The sequence below is a fragment of the Somniosus microcephalus genome, chromosome 5 (genome assembly GCF_052327205.1).
Source record: "Somniosus microcephalus isolate GS21.2 chromosome 5, FLI_Smic_1.0, whole genome shotgun sequence".
In the NCBI taxonomy this organism is placed as follows: Eukaryota; Metazoa; Chordata; class Chondrichthyes; order Squaliformes; family Somniosidae; genus Somniosus; species Somniosus microcephalus.
Genome location: NC_140991.1, coordinates 212,727,636 through 212,755,409, shown reverse-complemented (window position 1 = coordinate 212,755,409; position 27,774 = coordinate 212,727,636). Strand labels below are relative to the sequence as shown.

The 27,774-nt window shown below is 46.6% G+C and overlaps 1 long non-coding RNA gene across 1 annotated transcript in view; it reads left to right on the top strand.

Annotated features, from left to right (window-relative positions):
* Positions 1 to 19,794, top strand: part of LOC147117569 (uncharacterized) — a 65,958-nt gene extending 46,164 nt beyond the window's left edge. The window contains exons 2-3 of the long non-coding RNA XR_015078482.1: positions 11,075 to 11,225; positions 18,973 to 19,794. This is a non-coding gene — a long non-coding RNA (uncharacterized LOC147117569). The remainder of the gene's footprint in view (positions 1 to 11,074; positions 11,226 to 18,972) is intronic.
* The last annotated feature ends 7,980 nt before the right edge of the window (positions 19,795 to 27,774 follow it).

Below are 27,774 nucleotides of genomic sequence, written 5' to 3'. Positions count from 1 at the left end.
TAGACCAGTAAGCCTTACATCGGTTGTGGGCAAAATGCTAGAGTCCATTATTAAGGATAAAATAGCGGAGCACTTGACAAATGGGGAAAGGATCGGACAGAGTCAACATGGATTTACAAAGGGTAAATCGTGTTTGACTAATCTGCTGGAATTTTTTGAGGAAGTAACTGGTAAAATAGATGGGGGAGAGCCAGTGGATGTGGTGTACCTTGACTTCCAGAAAGCCTTCGATAAGGTTCCACACAAAAGATTATCATGCAAAATTAAGGCTCATGGGATTGGGGGCAAAGTATTAACGTGGATAGAGAACTGGCTGGCGGATAGAAAACAGAGAGTTGGAATAAACGGCTCGTTTTCGGAGTGGCAGGCAGTGACCAGCGGGGTGCCGCAAGGATCTGTCCTGGGACCCCAGCTGTTCACAATATATATAAATGATCTGGATCAGGGAATTGGATGCAATATTTCCAAATTCGCTGACGACACTAAACTAGGAGGAGGGGTGGGCTCTGATGAGGATGTCAGGAGGCTACAGTGCGATTTGGACAGGTTGGGGGAATGGGCGGATACGTGGCAGATGCACTATAATGTGGATAAATGCGAGGTTATCCACTTTGGGGGTAAAAACAGGAGGGTAGATTATTATCTAAATGGCAATAGATTGGGAGATGGGGAAGTGCAGAGGGACCTGGGTGTTCTTGTGCACCAGTCACTGAAGGAGAGCATGCAGGTGCAACAGGCGATCAAGAAGGCAAATGGTATGTTGGCCTTCATATCAAGGGGGTTCGAGTATAGGAATAGGGATACCTTACTACAGCTGTACAAGGTGCTGGTGAGACCGCATCTGGAGTATTGTGTACAGTTTTGGTCGCCCCATCTGCGGAAGGATGTTCTTGCCATGGAAAGAGTGCAACGGCGATTCACCAGGCTGATACCTGGAATGGCGGGAATGACCTACGAAGAGAGATTAAATAGTTTGGGCTTGTACTCACTGGAGTTTAGAAGATTGAGAGGGGATCTCATCGAAACATATAAAATTATGGCAGGCCTGGACAGGCTGAATTCAGAGAGAATGTTTCCAATGGCCGGGGAGCACAGAACCAGGGGCCACAGTCTAAAAATAGCGGGCAAATCATTTAAAACAGAGATGAGGAAGAATTTCTTCACTCAAAGAGTGGTGAGCCTGTGGAATTCCCTGCCACAGAGGGCTGTGAAGGCTAATTCAATAAATATTTTCAAGAGAGAATTGGATATATTTCTGAAGGCTAAGGGGATTAAGGGTTACGGAGAAAAGGCGGGGACGGGGTACTGAACTGGTAAGATCAGCTATGATCTCAGACGAAGATCAGCCATGATCTCATTGAATGGCGGAGCAGGCTCGAAGGGCCGAATGGCCTACTCCTGTTCCTATCTCTATGTTTCTATGTTTCTATGAAAGTATGAGGTTATGCACTTTGGCAGGAAAAATCGTAGAGCAAGTTATTATCTTAATGGCAAGAAACTGGAAAGTACTGAAGTACAAAGGGATCTGGGGGTCCTGGTGCACGAAACTCAAAAGGTTAGTATGCAGGTGCAGCAACTGATTAGGAAGGCCAATGGAATGTTGGCTTTCATTGCTAGGGGGATAGAATACAAAAATAGGGAGGTATTGCTTCAGTTGTACAAGGTATTGGTGAGACCGCACCTGGAATACTGCGTACAGTTTTGGTGTCCATACTTAAGAAAGGACATACTTGCTTTCGAGTCAGTACAAAGAAGGTTCACTCGGTTAATCCCAGGGATGAGGGGATGGACATATGAGGAGAGGTTGAGTAGATTGGGACTCTACTCCTTGGAGTTCAGAAGAATGAGAGGCGATCTTATTGAAACATATAAGATTGTGAAGAGGTTGGATCGGGTGGATGCGGGGAAGATTTTCCCGATGATGGGTGAAACTAGAACTAGGGGGCATAGTCTTAGAATAAGGGGCTGCTCTTTCAAAACTGAGATGAGGAGGAACTACTTCACTCAGAGGGTGGTAGGTCCATGGAATATGCTGCCCCAAAAAGCTGTAGAAGCTACATCATTACATAAATTTAAAACAGAAATAGACAGTTTCCTAGAAGTAAAGGGAATTAAGGGTTACGGGGAGCGGGCAAGAATTTGGACATGAGTCTAGGTTCGGATCGGTCATGGCCCTGTGGGTAGCGGAGCGGGCCCAGGGGCCATGTAGCCTGATCCTGCTCCTATTTTGTGTGTCTAATTCTGTTAGATTCAGGAGATGGTTCTGTGATCGTGGATTGGCGGTTAGGATCAGATCAGCCATGATCTTATTGAATGGCGGAGCAGGCTCAAGGGGCCGATTGGCCTACTCCTGCTCCTATTTCTTATGTTCTTATGTGTGCGTGGAAGGCCTGTTAGTACATCTGCTGCTGTTCAATGATTATCCTCTTCATCGACAGCCCCTGGAATACAGCATCTGTGTCCAGCTGAGCAAAGCTTGGAGAGGGCTGTGCCCTCCAATGGGGACGCTCCACTACTGTCCCCGCCACCACCATCTGCTCTTGCTCACTTGTGAACTGCGAGTCACCAGCTGAAAACCCAACTATCTCTCTTACTGGTCCCACCGAAGTGCGAATATGTGAGTTGGTGCAAGGAATGCATGAGTGTTGTGGCGGTGTACCCTCAGAAGAACTCAGCTCTTCTGAGGAATCATCATCCTCCAACTCCACCAACTTCTGCTGCATGCATGAAGGCCCTGTGGGAGATAAAAGATATGAACGAGTACTGGCAAGGTAAGAATATTGCAAGTTTTTAACATGAAAATTATCATATTTCAATCGCTGTTGGAATCAAGTCAACATGAGTGAGTGTTGTATGACATGTGGGTGTCTGATATTTAATTCTGTCACCGGGTACCTGGGAGCTCCCCATCTCCCCATTTCCGATGACCAGGCACACCGAGACTCCACTGATTTCCAGTGCCTCCTCCTTTGTGCTTGTAAGTTGGGAAATGCATGGAGGACATCGCTGCAGGAGTTCCTCAGGGCAGTGTCCTAGGCCCAACTATCTTCAGCTGCTTCATCAATGACCTTCCCTCCATCATAGGGTCAGAAGTGGGGATGTTCGCTCAAGATTGCACAGTGTTCAGTTCCATTTGCAACTCCTCAGATAATGAAGCAATCCATGACCGCATGCAGCAAGACCTGGACAACATTCAGGCTTCGGCTGATAAGTGGCAAGTAACATTCGCACCACACAAGTGCCAGGCAATGACTGTCTTTATCAAGAAAGAGTCTAACCACCTCTCCATGACATTCAACGGGATTACCATCGCCAAATCCCCCACCATCAACATCCTGAGGGTTACCATTGACAAGAAACTTAACTGGACCAGCCACATAAATACTGTGGCTACAAGAGCAGGTCTGAGGCTGGGTATTCTGTGGCGAGTGTCTCATCCCTTGACTCCCGAAAGCCTTTCCACCATCTACAAGGCACAAGTAAGGAGTGTGATGGAATACTCTCCACTTGCCTGGATGAGTGCAACTCCAACAACACTCAAGAAGCTCAACACCATCCAGGGCAAAGCAGCCTGCTTGATTGGCAGCCCATCCACCACCTTAAACGTTCACTCCCGCCACCACTGGCGCACCATGGCTGCAGTGTGTACCATCTACAAGGTGCACTGCAGCAACTCGCCAAGGCTTCTTCAACATCCCCGAGCATCTCCCGACAAACTACAAATATATCACAGCTACACAATAGCAAAATACTGCAGATGCTGTAAATCTGAAATAAAAACAGAAAATGCTGGAAATACTCAGCAGGTCAGGCAGCATCTGTGGAGAGAGAAACACAGTTAACGTTTCAGGTTAACCTTTCATCAGAACTGGAAAAATTTAGAGATGTAATGGATTTTAAGCAAGTGCAGGGGCAGGGAAAGCGGGGAGGGGAGGAAAGAACAAAAGGGAAGGTCTGTGATAGGGTGGAAGGCAGGAGAGATTAAATGACAAAAGTTATGATAGTACAAAGCAAAAGGAGATGTTAATGGGACAAGTAAAGGAACAAAAGATGAGTCTGGAAGATGTGTAAATGGGAATGGCAGAATCACCAACAACTACCATGTGAAAAATAGGGGCAGATGTTATGGTCTGAAATTGTTGAACTCGATGTTGAGTCTAGAAGGCTGTAATCGAAACATGAGGTGCTATTTCTCGAGCTTACGTTGAGCTTCGTTGGAACAGTGTAAGAGGCCGAGGACAGAGGGGTCAGATGGAGTGGACTGGAGAATGAAATGACAGGCAACTGGAAGCTCGGGGTCACCCTTACGGACTGAACGGAGATGTTCCGCAAAGCGGTCACCCCACCTGCATTTGGTCTCCCCAATGTAGAGGATTTCGCATCGTATACAGTGAATACAGTATAGTAAATTGCAAGATGTACAAGTAAATCGCTGTTTCACCTGGAAGGAGTGTTTGGGCCCCAGACAGTGGGAAGGGAGGAGGTAAAAGGGCAGGTGTTGCATCTCCTGTGCTTGCACGGGAATGTGCCGTGGGAAGGGGAAGGGGTGTTGGAGCTGATAGTGGAGTGGACCAGGATGTCACGGAGGGAGCGGTCCCTTCGAAATGCTGAAAGGGGAGTGGAAAATGTGTTTGGTGGTGGGATCACGCTGGAGTGGCCGAAATAGCGGAGGATGATCGGTTGAATGTGAAGACTGGTGGGATGAAAGGGAAACCCTATCATGGTTCTGGGAGGGAGGGGAAGGGGTGAGAGCAGAAGTGTAGGAAATGGAACGGTCACGGGCAAGGGCCATGTCAACCACGGTAGAGGGGAAACCTCAGTTGAGGAAAAAGGAAGACATATCAGAAGCACTAGTATGGGAGGTGGCATCGTCAGAACAGATGCGATGGAGATGGAGAAACAGGGAGAATGGAATAATAGTCCTTACAGGAAGCGGGGTGGGAGGAAGTGTAGTCCAGGTAGCTATGGGAGTCAGTTGGCTTATAGTGGATGTTTGCCGATAGCCTATCCCCAGAGATGGAGACAGAGAAGTCGAGGAAAGGAAGGTAAGAGTCGGAGATGGATCATGTGAAGGTGACCTCCACCTCCCACCAGGATGGCCTGAAGCCGCTCCGCTTCTTCGTTGAGCAGAGGCCCAATCAGTCCCCATCCATCACCACCCTCCTCCGCCTGGCTGAACTTGTTCTCACATTGAACAACTTCTCCTTTGACTCCACTCACTTCCTCCAAATTAAAGGTTTTGCTAAGGGAACCCGCATGGGTCCGAGCTATGCCTGCCTTTTCGTGGGATATGTGGAATATTCTTTGTTCCAGTCCTACTCAGGTCCCCGCCCTCACCTCTTTTCCCGGTACATTGATGACTGTATCGGTGCCGTTTCCTGCTCTCGCCCTGAACTAGACAATTTCATTCACTTTGCTTCCAATTTTCATCCTTCCCTCACCTTCACATGGTCCATCTCCGACTCTTCCCTTCCCTTCTTCGATTTCTCTGTCTCCATTTCTGGGGACAGGCTATCGACAAACATCCACCATAAGCCCACTGACACTCAGCTACCTGGACTACACTTCCTTCCATCCCGCTTTCTGTAAGGACTCTTATTCCATTCTTCCAGTTTCTCCGTCTCCATCGCATCTGTTCCGATGATGCCACCTTCCATACTAATGCTTCCGATATGTCTTCCTTTTTCCTCAACCGAGAATTCCCCACTACTGTGGTTGACATGGCCCTCAACCGTGTCAGTTCCATTTCCCACACTTCTGCTCTCACCCCTTCCCCTCCCTCCCAGAACCACAATAGGGTTCCCCTTGTCCTCACCTTTCATCCCACCAGCCTCCACATTAAACGGATCATCCTCCGCCTTCTCCAGCATGATCCCACCACCAAACATATCTTTCACTCCCCTTTCAGCATTCCGAAGGGACCGTTCCCTCCACGACACCCTGGTCCACCCCTCAATAACCCCCAACACCCTCTCCCCTTCCCATGGCACTTTCCCGTGCAAGCACAGGAGATGCAACACCTGCCCTTTTACCACCTCCCTTCCCACTGTCCAGGGCCCCAAACACTCCTTCCAAGTGAAACAGCGATTTACTTGTACTTCTTGCAATTTAGTATACTGTATTCACTGCTCATGATGCGGTCTCCTCTACACTGGGGAGACCAAACGCAGATTGGGTGACCGCTTTGCGGAACACCTCCGTTCAGTCTGTAAGGGTGACCGTGAGTTTCCGGTCACCTGTCACTTTAATTCTCCGCTCCACTCCCACTCTGACCTCGCCGTCCTCGGCCTCTTACACTGTTCCAATGAAGCTCAACGTAAGCTCGAGGAACAGCACCTCATCTTTCGATTAGGCACTTTACAGCCTTCTGGACTCAACATAGAGTTCAACAATTTCAGACTATAACCTCTGCCCCTATCTTTTTACATGGCAGTTGTTGATGATTCTGCCATTCCCATTTACACCTCTTCCAGACTAATCTTTTGTTTCTTTACTTGTACCATTACCATCTCCTTTTGTTTTGCACTATCATACCTTTTGTCATTTAATCTCTCCTACCTTCCACCCTATCACAGACCTTCCCTTTTGTTCTTTCCTCCCCTCCCCACTTTCCCTGCCCCTGCACTTGCTGTTCCATCTCTAACTTTTTCCAGTTCTAGTGAAAGGTCATCGACCTGAAACGCCAACTGTTTCTCTCTCCACAGATGCTGCCTGACATGCTGAGTATTTCCAGCATTTTCTGTTTGTATTTGATATTTGCTAATCATGCCCAGAAATTCGGGTCTCCGCGGGTGAGTACGCACGGGGTACTCACCCGTAAGCCCAATGGAAGTGCCGGTTTCCTGCATGCACTGCACATGCGTGGGAAACCGGCACTTCCGTTCCCCTGAAAGCAGGGGTTAAGAGGTCGTACGCGTGCGCGGGAGAGGATGCGCGTGCATCGAACTTGCGTTTTTTTTTACAGGTTTTCCCGGGATGGTAAGTCTCCAGAATTTACACATTTAAAAAGCAGGCGTAAGGCCTGCTTTTTACAAGGTAAGTGGTGAATTAATTAAAATTAAAACATTTTTTCCACAGGTTTATTATTTTTTAATACTTTAAAGCAAGGTATGTTTATTTTTAGCTCTGTTAGAAAATAAAATTATTTTTTCAAAAATTTAAATTATTGTTTAAAATAGTTATTTCATGTAATTTATAGTTTCTTTAAAAAATGTGATTTAAAAAAAAAAATATTTGAAGATTTAGTGATGTTTTGGGGCCTGTAGTTTTTATAAGTTTTGACAGCTCTTCCTGTCAAACTTATGAATGGAGCATTCCCTGCTACCATTGGCTCCCCATGGCCCATGTGATCCCAGGGGATGCATCGAACTAACTGCGCCCCTGGGATACGCAAGCACTACGCGCCGGCAGTTGGGGGAGGCCCCGGATCGGAATTCCACGGGGGCCCTCAGCTCAACGGCCGGCGCGCAAGGTAAGTGCAGGTCGGAGGCTTGCACCCGCGGGTAGCCCCCGACCCGAATTTCTGGGCCATTATGTTCTTTTGTTTCTTTAATGCTTCTTTCTATTCTCAGACTGAGATGATCTTTTACATCATGTAACAATCTCCAGCTTTGCTTCTGTTAATTTCCTCTCTGTGATTGGAGTATCATTTTAGTTCGGTTTTTTCTCTACCCCGCTCCTTTTTTTCTGAATCGATTGAAATGTTTGCTTCTCTTTTATTTTCAGTCCTGAAGAAGGACCCTGCCCAAAATGTCATCCTGTCTGTTCCCTCCGCAGATGCCGACAGGCCTACTATATGCTTCCAGCATTTTCTGTTTCTGTTTCAGATTTCTGTCTTTTGAACAGTTTTGAATTTCACTATTATTATAATCACTACTAACTGATTTACTTTGTCTTCTTTTACTCATTCCAGCCATGGCAATGTCCTGCACTATGAACCTTGCCCTTTTATCTAGTTTTCTTAGTAATTTAAAAAAAAGTAAAGTTTAAATCTATTTGAAAAACGCTACTTTGAAATTGCAAGATATTACCATCAGACGTGGCGCCTCGCTGGCGGTGAGCCCAAGTCAGACAATCAAGGCTATAATTTTATAGCCTTAACTCCAGCCCATGGTCATGTCTAGCAAGGCTCCACACCGTTTGTGGAATTGCACAATTTTGGCCTTACTGTAAGACGTGGGTTCACATGGTGAGCTGTTGGTGTGGATGTCCCATCAGCAGAGTTGCCAAAAAGGCAAAAGATTTTCCCACAGAAAGGAGCCCCTTGTTGGAGCGGAAGGACATCCTTCATCAAGAGCAGTGCCAGAGCCGCCTACACAAACATTCTTCTTCTGACCTATAGCTGCCCAAGAGAATGTGTAGATGCCAATGTCTGCTTGGTAGTAATCAATTTGCAGAACCCTGCAACAATCCCTCCTACCATTGCAAGCACCAGCACAGATGTATCTACTCCAGGAGCTTCAGCTAGTGAGCTGTAGGAAGGAGCACTTGGTGAATAATTGAGCATGAGTGAAGATGAACACATGGAGGTGAAATTGGAAAATCCAGAAACTTCTGGCTAGCTCAATGCCTCCTTCAGTTTCTAAACCCAAGGATTTTGATCTCAGAGGGCCTGCCTAGAAACACAATTTGATAGCTCAGTATCTATACTTCATGAAATCATTTAAGAGTGTGCAAGCAGCATGCTATTTCAGGGTCACGTATGTAGAGCCCAGAACTGTTATTTTTTCAGTGCTGCATGACCACTTGACTGAGCTGTAAACCACCATAGGCTGTGGCTATTCCAGGGTCCTCTGCAGTAGACACCCTATTTGACTACATTCAGCCATCATTTTCCACATTGAATGCGTTGACTGGAAATCTGGGCTCCAATTTATAGCCAGTGCTCGTTTTATATGAGTAATTGAGCTTATTTCAGGTACTTTTGACATTATGAGGCCATCAGCTAATTTAAATATTTTTTCAGGCCTTAATGAGTAAGCTCTCAGTGCTGCATGCATTTCCCAGTCACATGATGGACCACTTAAGAAAAACAAAGAAAAGGCTTAAGGTCCAAATGTCCAATAATCTGGGTCACTTGAACCCTGATGTACATCTGCACTAAAGCTTTTGCCTAGAAAACGGAAAATTTCACAGCCGGTATTGAACAGGAAGCTTTCAGGCCTGGAGGTGGAACTGATGAGACAAAAATAGACTTTTCCTAAGGAGCAGTCCCTTCTCTTTACTACTTGTAGTATTACTGGTCAAAGCCTTTGTTACACAGAGTTGGCTGTTTATATAATTATATAATCATTTTGATGGAGACAAGGAACAAGACAAATAATCAAACAGTTTGAAAAGACCTGCACAAGTCAAATGGTCGACTCGCATTGACTTAATTTATCAATACTGTGTGTAAATTAATGTGCATATTCATTGGCATGCTGCTTTCAAACTTGCCTGTGGCTACATTTCCTGAAGTTGACATTGTGTTGTATCCTATGATGCTCACTCCATCCTTGGAATTGTAGGAGGTGGCCTGCAGTCAGTTATGCCTCTGACTGTTTTATGAGTGGTTCGAATCACTCCCACGCCCCTGGGTTCTAGACACCGGACTTAGGTACAAGGCGGCGATACAGAAAAGACTCGAGTAGACAGGTGGTTGGATGTAAACAAAAACCAAGATTTTATTGAAGAGGAAAAATTGATACAATCGTATGGAAAATTACTAGTGTACACTTCTACAGGCAAAAAATACAAAAGAATAACTATATACTTATACAGGGAATGGGGAACACATGGCACATCGAGGAAAAACAACTATCTTAACAATCCCCTTATCCTTATCCCACCCCCTATACCTAACTAGGTTCAGCTATGAGGGGTCAGAACTTCATGCTCACCAATCAAAAGGGATCTGCTGGACTCAAAACAGCGGTTGGGTTCAAGGTTCGCTCTTGGTGCTCTCTGGAACCTGCCGTCGTCACGTGGTCTCCGGGCGCTGCAAGGGCGTTGTCCAGGTTCGAGTACCCCAAAGTTAAAGTCTCTGTTTGGGTACTTTACCTTGCAGGGATGATTCTTCGTCGCCAGCCGACAGTTTGAGTTGGTGTGCAGATATTCGCAGGTCGGCCAAGGCTGAAGGCCCGATAATTCGAAGCCTACCCTCAGCCCGTCTCCTCAGTTCGTCTCCTCAGTTGGTCTTCCTCAGGTGGTCTTCCCTCCTCCCCTCGTCGCGTCCCGCCTCGCCTGGCCTGAATTGTCCGTGTCCGCCCGATACAGTGCCGGGGCGATTCCAGATGGAGTGGGGAAAGGCACAGGCAAAGGCCAGGGGGTAAGCGCGGGACGGGGAAAGAGCGACAGCCACGAGGGCGAGGGGCCGAAGAGCGGAGAGTGAAGAGAAAAGAGCGATTGCTACCCGGGGGCCTTCAGTTATACTTTTTTCGAAAACCCTTATCTGCGCACCAAATCAGGTTAGTTCTTTGTCTTAATCTTGGCGGGCTATTTTAAGTAATGGTAGCAATCCATACTAACTGTTTTTAGATGGCCGGTAATCGCATCTACCGGCCCGATAATCGACTTGTATTGTCATGAATGTTCCTTGATGGGCCTGTCCAGCCTCGATGGTTCTCTTGATCTGTTTGCGATTATATATGTAGACTGCTTGATGGCATTAACTATAGGCCTAAACTGAATTTAGATTGTCTCCAATTCGGTCTAATGCATAATTCAGAGCCCTGTCTGGTTTCAAAATACAAAGTCTCTCTTCACAGAAAACTGCAGCTTGGGTTTCGATCCACAAGCTGTCTGCGTTGCAGAGTCCATTTTAAAATCTCACAGGCTTTCTGCCACGAGGCACGGACACCATCTTGGGTACCCTTTTTGATTTAAAATGTCCACGCAGGGTCCCGTTTATTAATAACAACCTTCGGGGAAATGTAGAAATTTTGCAAATCTTACAGAATTAAGTTGCAGTGGATCCTGCTCAAACAAATAACCTATTTGATAACAAAACGTATCTTCTAGGTTTCCCATTGCTTCTGTTAATCTTGCCACTTCATTACATTTTTTCCCATTGCTGAGATCTTTGTTTGTGCAGAAAAACAGGCGCGTCACAGCTGATTCAGAGAGGCCGGGGAAAGTGCTGAGTTGGGGAGACTAAAGAGGGCACCAATTCTCACAACACAGGTGACTGACATTCCAGTAGGACATCAGGCAAGTCACACCCAACAGGAACCATTGTATAAATGGTAAATATATGCTCCAAGATTGAACTGTTGTTTTTTTTAATTAATTCATTAAAATAGTTTTTTTTAAATAAGTTGGAAATTATACAGAATCATAAGAAAAGGATTTGCAGATGACACAAAACTTGGAAGTATAGTGAACTGTGAGGAGGATAACGATAGACTTCAAGAGGACATAGACAGGCTGGTGGAATGGGCAGACACGTGGCACATGAAATTGAATGCAGAAAAGTGTGAAGTGATACATTTTGGTAGGAAGAACGAGGAGAGGCAATATAAACTAAAGGGTACAATTCTGAAGGGGGTGCATGAACAGAGAGACCTGGGGGTATATGTGTACAAATCATTGAAGGTGGCAGGGCAGGTTGAGAAAGCGGTTAAAAAAGCATACAGGATCCTGGGCTTTATAAATAGAGGCATAGGGCTGGATTTTGATACTGGAGGCGTGTAGGAGGCGGGACTACAACTTTTGGGGTTGTAGTCCCGCCTCCATCGAGTTGTGGCCAACCCACGCGATTTTGACTTGATTGACCTTGTTGAGCCCACCCAGTGGGCTCAGCAGGTCAATTAAGGGCCACCCGGCAACAGGTGACATCACAGATTGACATTTCATCTGTCAAGAGCTTTTGACAGATGAAATATCAGCGTTTGACAGCTCTTTGAAGCTGTCAAACACTGACAATCTGTACACTAAGTATATTCCTTCCTCTCAGGCTGATTTAGAGATCTCTCCAGAAAGCTGAATGCTGCAACTTTTGACAGCTCGCGGCCATTCTGCTTTCTGTGCCGGTGAGATGAGGGACTCCCGAGTCCTAAAGGAAGGAAGGCTATAAAGGTAAGTAAAGGTAAGTAACACTTATTTAAACACTTTACACACACCAAACACACTTACCTCTGCATTCATGCACACATCACTCACCTGAACACTGGACATCTCGAACCTTCCAAGCCCTTCAGCCCGACGGTCCGCCTCGCTAACTTGGCGTGGTTTGGAGCCATCGGGAATCCCACACTTCAGGGATAAAAATAGGGATTAGGCTAAAAACTGCCTGTTAACTACCTGTTAACTGGCAGTTAATTGGCACTAATCCCCTTCCCACCTCAGGAGGCGGGTCCCAGCACAGGTCGGGTATCCGCCTCCTTTGAAACTGGCATGGAGGCGGGTTGGGCGCGGGATGGGTTCGTGCCCCCTGATTTCGCGGTTTTAACCCCCCACACGCCTCCAATCCAGCCTCAACGGCCCAATGAAAATCAAGCCCATAGAGTACAAAAGCAAGGAAGCTATGATGAAACTTTATAAAACACTGGTTCGGCCCCAACTGGAGTATTGTGTCCAATTCTGGGCACCGCACTTTAGGAAGGATGTGAAGGCTATAGTGTATGTGCTTTAAGTCAGAACTACTTTTTACAGCTCCTGTATACTGTAGTACCGGCAGTGACCACACCGGTATATAAGCTGTGTGCATGCCTCTGTACCCCAGTCTAGAGATTACCCTCCTCCAGTAAAGACCTGTTATATGTTTATGTACAGCATCCGTGTAATTATTTATCCACTGAACTACAGATCTAACAGTGGTGACGAGTGTTGATGCGAATCTACCTGCAACATAAATTTTAAAAAATAAATAAATAAATAATAGTCGAGTCCAGGAACACGGGCGTCGACCGCGAGCAACCGCCCAGCAGTCAGGCAGAGATCCAACTTCGCTGGGGAGGCTGTGGAGAGCCGGGCTTGGTTCCCCAGCCACAACGAGCAGTAAGAGACCGACGACAGGTCCAGAGCAGACCCTTCCCGAGCAGCGGCAGCTGGAGCCGACCGACGGCAGAGAGAGAGAGCCGGGCAGCGTTGATGGGGTAAGAAAGAGGGTGAAGAGAGCAGGGCGCAGCCGGGGGTTGGTCACTGAGCGGCGTCGAGGAAAAATACTGCAAACCAGAGAGCGAGAGGGTAAGAAACAGCCGGGTTCTAGACTGAGCGGCGTCGACAAATATCAAGAGAAGAACGCGCAGAGCACAGCCAGGGATCACGGGCTGATCAGGGTCCGCGGGGCAAAGCAAGGGGAGATGCCATTGAGCCGCGGAGAAGCAGGGAGAGCGCGGGAGGTGCCATTGAGCCGCGGAGAAGAAGGAAGAGCGCGGGAGATGCCATTTTGCGAAGCCGCAGCGGAGAAGACGGGCGAGCGCGGGAAGGAAGGAAAGCGCGGGAGATGCCATTTTGTGCCAGCGGAGAAGAAGGGGAAGCGCGGGAGGCGCCATTGGTGATAGTTAACGCACAACCAAGGATGCCGAAGAGTGGCAGTATCTCTGCGTTCGACAATGAAGTCAAAGATTGGGCAACATATGTGGAACGTATTGAGGTGTACTGCAGGGTGAATGAAGTGCCAGATGCTAATAAAGCACTGGTTCTGTTAAATTCCATGGGTGCAAAAACTTATGGGTTACTGCGAAATCTAATAACCCCAGAGAAGCCGGTAAACAAGAATTTTGAAAGCATAGTAGAAATCCTACAGGACCACTTAAACCCCACACCGCTGCTGATAGCAGAACGATTTAAGTTCCATAAAAGGAACCAACACAAAGACGAAAGCAATGCTGAGTACCTAACGGAACTGCGCAAGCTATCGAAATACTGCCAGTTTGGAACGGGACTAGCAGACACGTTAAGGGACAAGTTTGTGTGTAGGCTACAAAGTGAAGGAACCCAGAAACGGCTTCTATCAGAAAAGGACCTTACGCTGGACAAAGCTTTCAGTATGGCAGTATCACATGAAGCAGCTGCAAGGGGCGCTGCAGAGATACAACGGAGACCGCAAGAATATGGCACCAACGAAATAACCTATGGAACAGGGAAGTGCTATCGCTGTGGCAGAACAACACATGACCAGAAAGATTGTTGGTTCAAGGACCAAGTGTGCAGACAGTGTGGGAAAGCAGGACACATAGCAAGAGTCTGCAGGTCTGGGAAGAAAACCAACAGTAAGAAATCTCCACAGGAGAAGTACAAAAAGGTACACCAGGTGATGGACAGTGGTTCAGACGAACAGAAAAGTGACACAGACTCCAGAAGCAAGGAGCTGGGTTGTCTGAAACTACATAATGTAACCGAAATGGAGGATCACCAGACTATCTGGGTTACACTCAAGATAGATGGAGTCCAAGTGGAAATGGAATTGGACACAGGGTCAGCTCTAACAGTCATAAATCAAAGAGACTACAAGCGGCTATTTTCACACATACCCTTGAAAGCTACAGAGATTGTCTTGAAGACGTATACCGGGCAAAAAGTCTACCCCAAAGGAAAAATAAGAGTGAAAGTGGCATATAAATGTCAGGAAATACCTAAAATGGATATATATGTATTGCCAAATGGAGGACCACCACTGCTAGGACGTGAATGGATCCGGAAGATACATTTAGATTGGCATTCCATACAGGCACTGAAGGTGGAGGCCAAAAAGGATGACGACGTCACACCTGGACGACTGTCAAAAATGCTAACTGACGCAAAAGAAGTGTTCCAGGAGGGACTAGGAACACTAAAAGGAATAACAGCAACAATTAAAATAGAGGATAATGCAAGCCCAAAGTTTATGTGATCAGACCAGCGGTTGAAGCAGAGCTGGAAGGGTTGGAACGTTCAGGAGTACTGTCCAAAGTGGACTGGAGCGAGTGGGCTACACCCATCGTTCCTGTAATGAAGAGGTCATTGAGTAATATGCCTGGGGAGCCAAAGAAGGTCCGCATCTGTGGGGATTTTAAGGTGACAGTGAACCCAGTCCTTCACACGGTGCAATCATAATCATAATCATAATCAACTTTATTGTCATTGTTAGTGCACAAGTGCAGTACAACGAAATGTAGGCTTGCGGCTCCCGAGAGTGTACATTTAGATTAAGACATTTAAACATTCAACATTCATTTGGCTTGTAATACATTAACATAAACATAACCATAATAAAGTGCATTGGCAGATGTGCAGGCTTTAGAGTTTATTTGTGGAGTTCAGTAGGATGACAGCCCTGGGAAAGAAGCTGTTCCTAAATCTGGTCGTTCGGGTGCGAATGCATCTGTAGCGTCTCCCAGATGGCAAGAGGGTGAACAGACTGTGGCTGGGGTGGGTAGGATCTTTGATGATGGTCCGTGACCTCCGTAAACAGCGTTTCTGGTATATGTGCTCTATGGTCGGTAGCCGGGTGCCGGTACTGCGTTGGGCAGTTTTGACTACCCGCTGCAGGGCTTTCCGGTCATAGTAGCTACAGCTGCCATACCATACTGTGATACAGTTCGTCAGGATGCTCTCTATTTTGCAGCGGTAAAAGTTAGAGAGGATCAGGGGTGACAGGTTACATCCCTTCAGCCTCCTTAGGAAATATAGGCGCTGCTGGGCCTTCTTCACCAGAGAAGAGGTATTGAGGGACCAGGAGAGGTCTTCCGTGATGTGGACTCCGAGGAACTTAAAGCTGTGCACCCTTTCCACCACAGCCCCATGGATGTGGATGGGGGTGTGACTTCCGCCTTTAGACTTCCTGAAGTCCACAATGATTTCTTTAATCCGCTTCCACGAATTGAGGATATTTTCACCTCACTATCTGGTGGTAAATGCTTCACCAAAATTGATCTAGCCCAGGCGTACTTGCAAATGGAGGTAGAAGAAGCTTCGAAACATTACCTTACGATCAACACCCATAAAGGTCTCTATCAATACAACCGGCTGGTGTTTGGAGTAGCCTCGGCTCCGGCTATCTGGCAAAGGGCGATGGATCAGGTCCTGCAAGGGATTCCAGGGACCCAGTGTTATTTGGACGACATCTTGGTCACGGGCGAAAATGACGGTGATCACCTCGCTAACTTGGAGAAGGTGCTCGCCAGATTAAAGGAACATGGGCTACGAGCTAATCGCCAAAAGTGCAAGATTTTCCAGAAACAGATCTCGTATTGCGGCCACGTCATCGATGAAGAGGGGTTACATAAGTCCCCTGACAAGATAGAGGCAGTAGTCAAGGCTCCAGCACCGGAAAATGTGTCACAACTGAGGTCGTTCCTCGGGCTGGTAAACTATTACCACAAGTTCTTACCAAATTTGTCTACGGTATTACACCCGCTGAACACCCTACTGCAAACAGGGGTACCATGGAAGTGGGATGACGAACGTAGACGAGCTTTCCAGAAGTGTAAAGAATTGATCACATCAAAAGAGGTGTTGGCCCATTTCAACCCAGCACTACCAATTCGTTTGGCATGTGATGCATCACCCTATGGCATTGGAGCAGTGCTGTCGCACAAATTCCCAGACGGGTTGGAGAGGCCAGTAGCCTTTGCGTCTCGGTCACTAACCTCAGCCGAGCTCAACTACGCCCAGATTGACAGGGAGGCCCTCAGCCTAGTATGGGGAGTAAAAAAATTCAACCACTATCTGCATGGACAGAAGTTCACCTTGCTGACTGACCACCAACCACTTGTTTCCATCTTTAATCCTAAGAAGGGCATGCCAGTAATGACTGCACAGCGGTTACAAAGATGGTCCCTGTTTCTAGGGGCGAATCAATATGAAATAGAATATAAAGGCACGATACAGCATGGGAACGCTGATGGGCTATCGCGCCTGCCACTGCCTACTGTGGAGGAAGCACCAGCAGTGGACCCTATCGAGATATTTTATTCGTCGATAATTGAACGATTGCCAGTAACAAACGCGGGTATAGAGAAGGAGACCCGCAATGATCCGACGCTGTCACAGGTATATGAATTGACGGTGAGGGGATGGCCAACACATGGCGATTCACTGTTGCCAGCATTCTCATCCAGAAGAGAACAGCTGTCAGTATGCCAGGGGACAGTGATGTGTGGATCCAGAGTGGTGATTCCACCCAAGTTAAGGGAGAGATTGCTAAATGAGCTACATGAAGGTCATCTGGGGGGAGTGAAAATGAAAAGCCTAGCTAGGGCTTATGTGTGGTGGCCGGGAATTGATCAACAAATCGAAGACCTAACTAAGAGCTGCTTAGGATGCCAGAAGGTCCAAAATGCACCACCACATGCCCCTCTACACCCATGGGAGTGGCCCTCCTCTCCATGGCAACGGGTGCACATTGATTTCGCTGGTCCATTCATGGACTCAATGTTCTTAATAGCAGTGGATGCTCATTCAAAGTGGCCTGAGGTGATAAAGATGTCTTCAACCACTACAGAGAAAACGATTGCAGTCCTACGGACCATATTTGCCAGAAACGGTTTGCCAGAGCAGATCTGCTCTGATAATGGACCACAGTTTGTGTCCAACGAGTTCCAAAAATTCATGAAATGGAATGGCGTAAGGCATTACTCATCCGCCCCGTATCATCCAGCCACCAATGGATTGGCTGAGAGGTTCGTACAAACCTTTAAGAAGGTGATAAAGGTCATGTGTGACAAGGAAATTCCACTACAGCATAAGATGGACAATTTCTTATTAGCCTACCGAAACGCGACACATGCAGTTACCAACCAGACCCCGGCCATGATGTTCTTTAACCGAAGGTTGAGATCTCGTTTGGACTTGCTCAGACCAAATGTGCGAAGAAATGTTGAGGACAAACAGTTCCAGCACATCAACGAGAAGCCGACAAGGTGCTTCAATGTAGGGCAACCAGTCTTGGCCCAGGACTATCGAACAGAGAAGTGGCAACCCGGAATGATATGTACAAGGCAGGGGCCATTAATGTACACAGTGGATGTCGGGGAGAACATTGTGAGACGCCACGTCGATCAGATCTTAGCATCACAGGAGTGCGTCAACCCCATGTCTCGAGTACCTGGGGATGAACCCGACATACCGGTAGCATCTACTTCAGACCCAGTAGCAGTGGAACCCGATGAACTACCCGATGAAAGGGGGTCAGAATCGCCTCTGCACCAAGAACAAGAACCTCCGGAAAGGCGCTATCCCGAAAGGGTCAGGAAGCCGCCCCAAAGACTGAATCTATAAATGGACTTTTGTTTTTGAATGTACATGTAAAAATTTAATTGTTATTTGAATATTAAGGGGGTATTATTAATCTAAAAAGGGAGGAATTGTAGTGTATGTGCTTTAAGTCAGAACTACTTTTTACAGCTCCTGTATACTGTAGTACCGGCAGTGACCACACCGGTATATAAGCTGTGCGCATGCCTCTGTACCCCAGTCTAGAGATTACCCTCCTCCAGTAAAGACCTGTTATTTGTTTATGTACAGCATCCGTGTAATTATTTATCCACTGAACCACGGATCTAACAAAGGCCTTGGAGAGGGTGCAAATAAGATTTACAAGAATGGTTCCAGGGATGAGGGACTTCAGTTACGTGGATAGACTGGAGAAGCTGGGGTTGTTCTCCTTAGAGCAGAGAAGGTTGAGGAGATTTGATAGAGGTGTATCAAATCATGAGGGGCCTGGACAGAGTAGATAGAGAGAAACTGTTCCCAATGGCAGTGGGGTCGAGAACCAGAGGTCACAGATTTAAGGTGATTGGCAGAAAAACCAAAGGCGAAATGAGGAAAAACATGCTCTAGGGCTCAAAATAAATAGAATATTTTCAACATTTGTCTAAAATCTTTTATAAACTACAATGCAGACACAAAACACCTGCAACTTCTATTTAAATTTATTTCAATGTTGCAGGGCATAAAGAAAATAGTACCAATGGCTCACAATCTCACAAAATAATTCAGCCTATTCAAGTATAAATGTAAATCGATACACACAAAGGTACATCAAATATTTGTTTCTATCATTTTCAGAGAACTGTCACGTCTCATTGATGAACAGGATGATTATATTGGAGGTCATTGTCAATGCAAGACAGAATCTTTTAAGGCAGGATAAATTCTTAGAGATTGTAGCTGAGCTCATTAAGAAAATTTGAAACCATCAAAAAGACAACAGTTCAAAGTGAGAAGAGACCAATCGGAAGAAACCAGATGGATATGCAAAGAAACAATCAGAAGTCAATAAGAAACGACAGAAGAACTGAAGAAAGGATGTGAGGAGCTGGAATCCAGCATGAAAGGAAAAGATGACAGTCTTCCAGATTGTGATAGAACTCAGGAGAACTTACACAAATGTGGCATACTAAAGGATAAGTGGGTTACTGTCTTGATTAATAGTGAACTCATTAAGAACAGACAAAAAAATTACACAAGGATTCTCCCTATCCTCCACAACAGGAAAATCCCATAGATCACACAAAAAAGATTGATCCTCCGCCACCAAACAAGTTGGAGCTGTAGTTAAGAGGCTAAAAGAGCGCAAAGTCCCAGGTATTGATCATTCCAGGCGAGCTGATAAAGAGGAGGAAACAACATTGTCTAAGGGTTCACAAAGATCCACAGGAGCAGATAGGAGGCATGAGGAACAGTTAGACAAATGTATGTAGCAGTATCCAAGGAGACATACAAGTCAGAAAAAGAAAGGTATGTTTTTAATTTTAATTTTAATCTAATGAATCTAGTTATCACAAATCCAATCAAGAAAGCAGTCAAACATTTTTAACAATGAATGGATAAGGTATGAAAACATTTTTTTTGAGGTTTTTAAATTAAAAGATTGTACACTGTTTTAAATACTGGTGTAGTTGTAATGCATTTCCTTAAAATAATATTTGCAGGAGGATACATTGATGATATAGTTGTGTACCTTTGTACAGCAGTTTCATGCACTTTGTAATCAGGATGACCACAGCTGGGGAACAGAACAGCTAGACACAATTACGCACAGGCTCTCCCATGTTTTTCTGAGGTTGGATTGGGTCACTTTTCTTGTGCAGCTGGAGGCAGTTACTGGTGTGCTCCTGTTTTTCATCTGGCATCAGCACTTCCCTCGGTGTAAAAAGGTGTGTTTTTGAGTTAATTTGCCGGGGTGGGGGGGGGGGGGCGGTTGACATTTCTGTGGGCCTCCGGAAAGGGGTCCACACTGCTGGAAACAGAACATTTATTAACCTGAGCTGGCACCATGTGCATAGCTGAAAAGGAGAGCAAACTACAGGAACTGATGGACAGACTGGCCGCTGTAAGCAGCTGTTACGCACCCAAGGTGAACACCAAGTAAACAAACATAATGGTAATTAACAAGAGATTAACAGACGTGGACATACATATAAACAAAGAGAACTTAAATAGTCAGCAGATTTCACTATTTGAGATTCAAGTTCACAGAGCACAAAGAAAGTTCATAACAGATAAAACTTAGACTGCTCCAGCAAAATTTGGACAGAAAGAGGCATATTTTGTGGAATGAGGGGGAGATTGCTCTAAACTATGATATGGCCAGTAGCTTTTGATGGATGGGAAGTATGGACAGTCCAAAAGAGGGACACTCCAATGTTGCAAGCCTTTTTGATGCACAGATACAGAAAGAGTGCCAGTGTCCCATGGGCCATAGAGAATATTAAATATATTGGGCACATAGCCAGTGGGGAAGGAGATCACTTCGGCAAGGTGATCATGATGGGAGAAACCAAATGCCAAAGACCAAGAAGATGATGAGATGATACATGTAACTAGACAGGAATGCCAATCAAACTGGCAATAGCAATAACACATGACAGACAACATTGGTGCAGGATCATGGGTGATTTTCTATCCTCAGACATGATGGCGACACTCAAAAGAAGGAAATTCCTGGAATAGCCCACTCTACAAACTTGGTAGCTATAACTTTAAACAGCACAACAAACCTTTGCAGATTTTTTTTACCTTCCCTCTTTTAGTTTGAAATTCCAGGTTGCTGAGTCTTACTGACCAGCAAAGTCCTAGCTTCAATCCTTGACTTGTGCGGAGTTGGCTAATCTGATTCAGGACAGCATTGGAAGTACTATAGTTGACCTGACAGCCCCTAAACTAGGGAGGAGAAAAAAACTTAGCTGGGACCCTCCTCCTGACCCCCAAGCAGTGGCTCCTACTTGCAAGCACAGGCTAAAAGCTTGACTGTAATTTTCCACTGCTTTGAGAATAGAGGTAAAGGGGGAAACAGAAGGGAAAAACTGGAGAAGAAAAAGTTATTCAATTGGCGCCCTGATCTCACTGCATCACTGAACATATTGCTGTCTGTATGTTTGCTTTCAAACCTGATAAAGAATTGTTCAGGCAATGCATAAGTTGAGAAGATGAGTGGAGATCATGGCTGAGTCAACCCATGACATTATTAATGGACCCATCCATGAAAGCAGGGGAAAGCATATATCGGTCAATAAAACTAAAGATATATATTCAGGATTATTAACCTTTTGAATATTATTACTCTTATAAAGAATCCATTATCTTTCAGAATCTAAAGTTTGCCATTTGTAACTTAGATTGGTGATTCATTTTAAAGGTCAGCACACATTTTGTAGAACAGATAATGAGACAAAATGATACTGACAACACAAATTTCTCTATGCGCCATACTGACTGTAAATCAAGCAGCGAAACAGAGTTACTCAGCTGTGAAATACTTGCTGCGTGAATACACAGAGTGAAAGCAACTTAGGGGAAATTTATCTCACAGGGGAAGTGGTAAGAGGAATAGGCAACACATACAAACCAAATTCCCATTGAAGGAAAGTGTGGATGCAATGTTCTTAATAGTTTTTAAATTACATGGCAAAACAGCGCAGCTGGCAGCAACTCTAACAACAGATGTCTCATGAGATAAAAGGAAAAATGCAAATGCTTGAAATATGAAATAAAATAGGGTGTGCTAGAAAGGCACAGCATGTCGATCAGCATCTGAAACAGATAGGTGCAGGAGTAGGAGTATGACATACAGCCCATCGAGTCTGCTCCGCCATTCAATAATCTTAAAATAACCTTTTTTTAAATATCCTAACAAAATTGCCATTAGCCAATGAGACTTAAGCTTGGAAATTACTGTTCATGATATTATCATATGAATGCTTAATATGCTTGTATCAAATTCCTGCTTCCTCTATTTTAAGTAGCATTAATTCATTCATAATAGATTAGAACTCTTGCTTACAGCGTACACTTCCTGGAAGTGTTTCACTTACGTCCTGTGATGCTTTCCCCATCAGTACATAGGATATACAGCACAGAAACAGGCCGTTCGGCCCAAGCCGGCGTTTATGCTCCACACCAGTTAGTTGATAACACCCCTATTGTTGTAAAACAATTTATCCTCTGTGGGAGATCTGCTAGTTTATTTTAAAATTGATAGCATTACTCGCAGTAATTGCCAGTCTTTGGCACTTTCATGAAAAAAAGAGATAAATCATTCCTTTTTATTAGAATAAAACTTCTTTAAAAATGTTAGCAGTTTTAAAATAACCCTTTTGGTTTCCTTCTTTGTTTATCTTCTGTGCATGATATATAGGCCTAGAAATTGGGTTTTGGCGCAGCGACGGCTTTAGCGCCGGAAGTTAGTGCCGGAGCTAAGTCGCGCTGGGCGGGCCAAAAATTCACTAGTTCTGCGCCCAAATGGCTGCCGGCGCTGCTGAAAGCTGTTTGCGCCTGAAAACTGGCGCTACGCGCTGAATTGCGGCGCTATTCCGGTGCTGCAGCGCCCGCTGCGGTGCGGCAGGTTCGGGAAGTGCAGGCCTCCTCCTTCCCTTAAGGAGGAGCTGCCTGCACCCGGCCGCAGCCCGCGAAAATCATTGTAAAAATGAGCCCGGCACCTCGGACAAGTGCCGGGCTTGCATCTGTCCCGGGGGGGGGGGGAGAAGTCCGGGGAGGGAGCTGCGGCCAGGCGGCCGGCGGGAAAGCGGCCGGCCGCCGCGGGGCCTTTAATGCGCCGGCGCAAAGTCCAGTAAGGCACCTCTGCCAGAACGTTGCTTGCGGCTGCCACGGGCGAGGCGGCCGCAAGTCAATTTCGGAGTTCGGGCGGGTTACCATGGCAACCGGGACGCTGCGCACACCGATGACGTCATCGGTGCCGGCGCAGCGCTAACGGCCTAACGCCGATTTAGGGACCCACTCAATTTCCAAACTGGCCATAACTCCGGCGCTAGGCCCTCTAGCGCCTCAAAAGCAGCGCTAAGCCTACCGAATTTCTAGGCCCTGGTTCTGTAGGGTGCCGGAGAGATGAAAACACTGATTACACCTCTCACCATTGGTTTAATTCAAGTGAAGTGGGGACAGTACTTATACCACACATGTGGAATATTCTTTTCATTTTTTATTCGTTAAAAAAAATCCATTTATCCACAGCGTCGGCGGGAATCCTGAGCGGCAGAGCGGGGCTATAAAAGTCCCAGAGACCAGGTAAGGCCTCACAGCGTCGGCGGGAATCCTGAGCGGCAGAGCGGGGCTATAAAAGTCCCAGAGACCAGGTAAGGCCTCACAGCGTCGGCGGGAATCCTGAGCGGCAGAGCGGGGCTATAAAAGTCCCAGAGACCAGGTAAGGCCTCACAGCGTCGGCGGGAATCCTGAGTGGCAGAGCGGGGCTATAAAAGTCCCAGAGACCAGGTAAGGCCTCACAGCGTCGGCGGGAATCCTGAGCGGCAGAGCGGGGCTATAAAAGTCCCAGAGACCAGGTAAGGCCTCACAGCGTCGGCGGGAATCCTGAGCGGCAGAGCGGGGCTATAAAAGTCCCAGAGACCAGGTAAGACCTCACAGCGTCGGCGGGAATCCTGAGCGGCAGAGCGGGGCTATAAAAGTCCCAGAGACCAGGTAAGGCCTCACAGCGTCGGCGGGAATCCTGAGCGGCAGAGCGGGGCTATAAAAGTCCCAGAGACCAGGTAAGGCCTCACAGCGTCGGCGGGAATCCTGAGCGGCAGAGCGGGGCTATGAAAGTCCCAGAGACCAGGTAAGGCCTCACAGTGTCGGCGGGAATCCTGAGCGGCAGAGCGGGGCTATAAAAGTCCCAGAGACCAGGTAAGGCCTCACAGCGTCAGCGGGAATCTCGAGCGGCAGAGCGGGGCTATAAAAGTCCCAGAGACCAGGTAAGGTCTACCAGTCTCCAGTCTGGGAACTCGGAGGGAAGGAGAGAGGTAAAAAGTAATCCAAGTGTGACGTCACCAGAAAGCAAGTAAGTGATTGGTTGGTGAGTATTTCTCCCTTTTGAAGCTTAAATCTCTTTGGTTTATAGTTTCTAAGGTGTGATATTCACCATCTAGAATCGGGGCAGAGGGTATTTAAGAATAATATTAATAAATTTAATTAATTACATAGAATGGGAGATCAGGTGATGTGTTGCTGCTGCAATATGTGGGAGCTGGTGGACACCATTGATGCTCACGGTGATCACATTTGCAGTAAGTGTTGGCTGCTCGAGGAATTCCGGCTCCGTGTTGAAGAGCTGGAGTCCGAGCTTCAAACACTGAGACACATCAGGGAGGGGGAGAGTTACCTGGACTCTGTGTATCATGAGGTATTCACACCAATTAGATTAATTAATTCAGATGTAGTCCGTGGCCAGGGTCAGGATGGTGTGACTAGAAGTGAGGCAGGTACGGGGATCCAGGAGGTAGTGTTGGAGGAGCCGCAGCCCTTGCACTTGTCCAACAGGTTCGAGGCTCTTACTCCCTGTGAGGTTGGGAACAGGGACTGCGGGGAGGATGAGCAACCTGGCCACAGCACCGTGGAGCAGGGGGCCATTCACGTGGGGGGAGTTAAAAGAAATGTTGTAGTGGTAGGGGATAGTATCGTTAGGGGGATAGATAGAGTTCTTTGCAGCCGAGAGCGAGAGTCCCGAAGGCTGTGTTGCCTGCCCGGTGCCAGGGTTAAGGACATCTCCTCTGGACTGGAGAGAAACTTGGAGTGGGAGGGGGAGGATCCAGTTGTCGTGGTCCATGTTGGTACCAACGACATAGATAGGACAAGGAAGGAGGTTCTGCTGAGGAAGTTTGAGCAGCTAGGGGCCAAATTAAAAAGCAGAACCACAAGGGTAATAATCAAGGATGTCACTGAGCGGCTGCAGGGCATTCTGGAGGGGGAGGGTGAACAGCCAATGGTCGTGGTCCACATTGGTACCAACGACATAGGTAAAAAGAGGGATGAGGTCCTGCATCAAGAATTTAGGGAGCTAGGTAACAGATTAAAGAGCAGGACCTCAAAGGTTGTAATCTCTGGATTACTCCCAGTGCCACGTGCTAGTAAGTATAGGAATGGGAGGATAGAGCAGATGAATGCGTGGCTAAAGAGTTGGTGTAGTGGGGAGGGTTTTACTTTCCTGGATCACTGGGCCTGCTTCTGGGAAAGGTGGGACTTGTACAAGTCGGACGGGTTGCACCTGAACCAGAGCGGGACAAATATCCTTGCGGGGAGGTTTGCTAGCACTGTTGGGGGGGGTTTAAACTAACTTGGCAGGGGGATGGGATACAGAGGGGAGCTGAAATAGGGGGGGATGTGCTGCCAATTATAGAGAAAAAAAAAAGTCAGCTTGGTAGACAGGGCAAATATATAAGGGCAAGGCTGGATGGCATCTATTTTAATGCAAGGAGTCTTGCAAATAAGGTGGATGAACTGAAGGTGTTGATAAACACATGGGAGTATGATATTGTTGCTATCACGGAGACATGGTTGAGGGAAGGGCAAGACTGGCAGCTCAATATTCCGGGGTACAGAATCTTCAGGCGAGACAGAGGGGGAGGTATAAGAGGAGGGGGTGTCGCAATATTAATTAAGGAGTCAATTACTGCAGTAAGGAGGGATGATATATTAGCAGGGTCCTCTAATGAGGCCATATGGGTGGAGCTTAAAAACAAAAAGGGGGCAAGCACTTTGCTGGGAGTGTACTATAGGCCTCCAAACAGTCAGGGGGAGATAGAGGAACAGATATGTAGGCAAATCTCAGAGAAATGTGCAAATAATAGGGTAATAATAATGGGGGATTTCAACTTCCCCAATATTAACTGGGATAGTCAGAGTGTGAAAGGCTCAGAGGGTGTAGAATTCTTAAAGTGCATCCAGGAGAGCTTTTTGAGCCAGCATGTAGAAAGTCCTACAAGAGAGGGGGTGGTACTGGACCTAATTCTAGGGAATGTGGCCGGCCAAGTGGAAAAAGTGCTAGTAGGTGAGCACTTTGGTGATAGTGACCATAATATGGTAAGATTTAAGGTGGCCATGGAAAAGGACAGGGATGGGCCGGAAATAAAGGTTCTAAATTGGGGGAAGGCGGATTTTAATAGGATAAGGCAGGATCTGGCCAAAATGGACTGGGATCAGCTACTTGTAGGAAAATCCGCATCGGAGCAATGGGAGGCTTTCAGAAGGGAGATTGAGATCATACAATGGCAACATGTTCCCGTAAAGGTCAAGGGTGGTTCCAAAAACCACAGGGAACCGAGGATGTCAGGGGATATACGAGAATGGACTAGGAAAAAAAGGAGGGCTTTTGGTAGATACAAAAGGCTAAAGACAGAGGAAGCCCTAGAGGAGTACAAAAAGTGCAGGGGGATACTTAAAAAAGAAATTAGGAGATCAAGGAGGGGCCATGAAATAACACTGGCAAGCAAAATAAAGGAAAATCCGAAGATGTTTTATAAGTATATTAAGGGTAAGAGGATAACTAGGGAAAAAATAGGGCCCATTAGGGACAAAAGTGGCAATCTGTGTGTGGAGCCGGAAGATGTAGGAGGGGTTCTAAATGAATTTTTTGCATCTGTTTTCACTATGGAGAAGGACGATGTAGACATAGAAATAGGGCGGGGGGACTGTGATATGCTCGAACATATTAACATCGAGAGGGAGGAGGTATTGGCGGTTTTAGCTGGCCTAAAAATGGATAAATCCCCAGGCCCGGATGAAATGTATCCCAGGCTGCTGTGTGAGGCAAAGGAGGAGATTGCGGGGGCTCTAACACATATATTCAGGACCTCTCTGGCCACAGGGGATGTGCCAGAGGACTGGAGAACCGCTAATGTAGTACCATTATTCAAGAAGGGTAGTAGGGAAAAACCGGGGAACTACAGGCCAGTGAGCCTAACATCAGTGGTAGGAAAATTATTGGAAAAAATCCTGAGGGACAAAATTTGTCTCCACTTGGAGAGGCAAGGATTAATCAGGGATAGTCAACATGGCTTTGTCAAGGGAAGATCATGTCTGACTAATTTGATTGAATTTTTTGAGGGGGTGACTAGGTGTGTGGATGAGGGTAACGCAGTGGATGTGGTATACATGGATTTCAGTAAGGCCTTCGATAAAGTCCCGCACAGGAGACTGGTCAAGAAGGTAAGAGCCCATGGAATCCAGGGTGCCTTGGCACATTGGATACAAAACTGGCTTAGTGGCAGAAGGCAGAGGGTGATGGTCGAAGGTTGTTTTTGTGACTGGAAGCCTGTGGCCAGTGGGGTACCACAGGGATCGGTGCTGGGTCCCTTGCTGTTTGTGGTCTACATTAATGACTTGGATATGAATGTAAAGGGTATGATCAGTAAGTTCGCGGATGATACAAAAATTGGTAGGGTGGTAAATAGCGAGGAGGGTAGCCTCAGTCTGCAGGACGATATAGATGGGTTGGTCAGATGGGCGGAACAGTGGCAAATGGAATTTAACCCGGAAAAGTGCGAGGTGATGCACTTTGGGGGGACTAACAAGGCAAAGGAATACACAATGAATGGAAAGACCCTAGGCAAGACGGAGGGTCAGAGGGATCTGGGTGTGCAA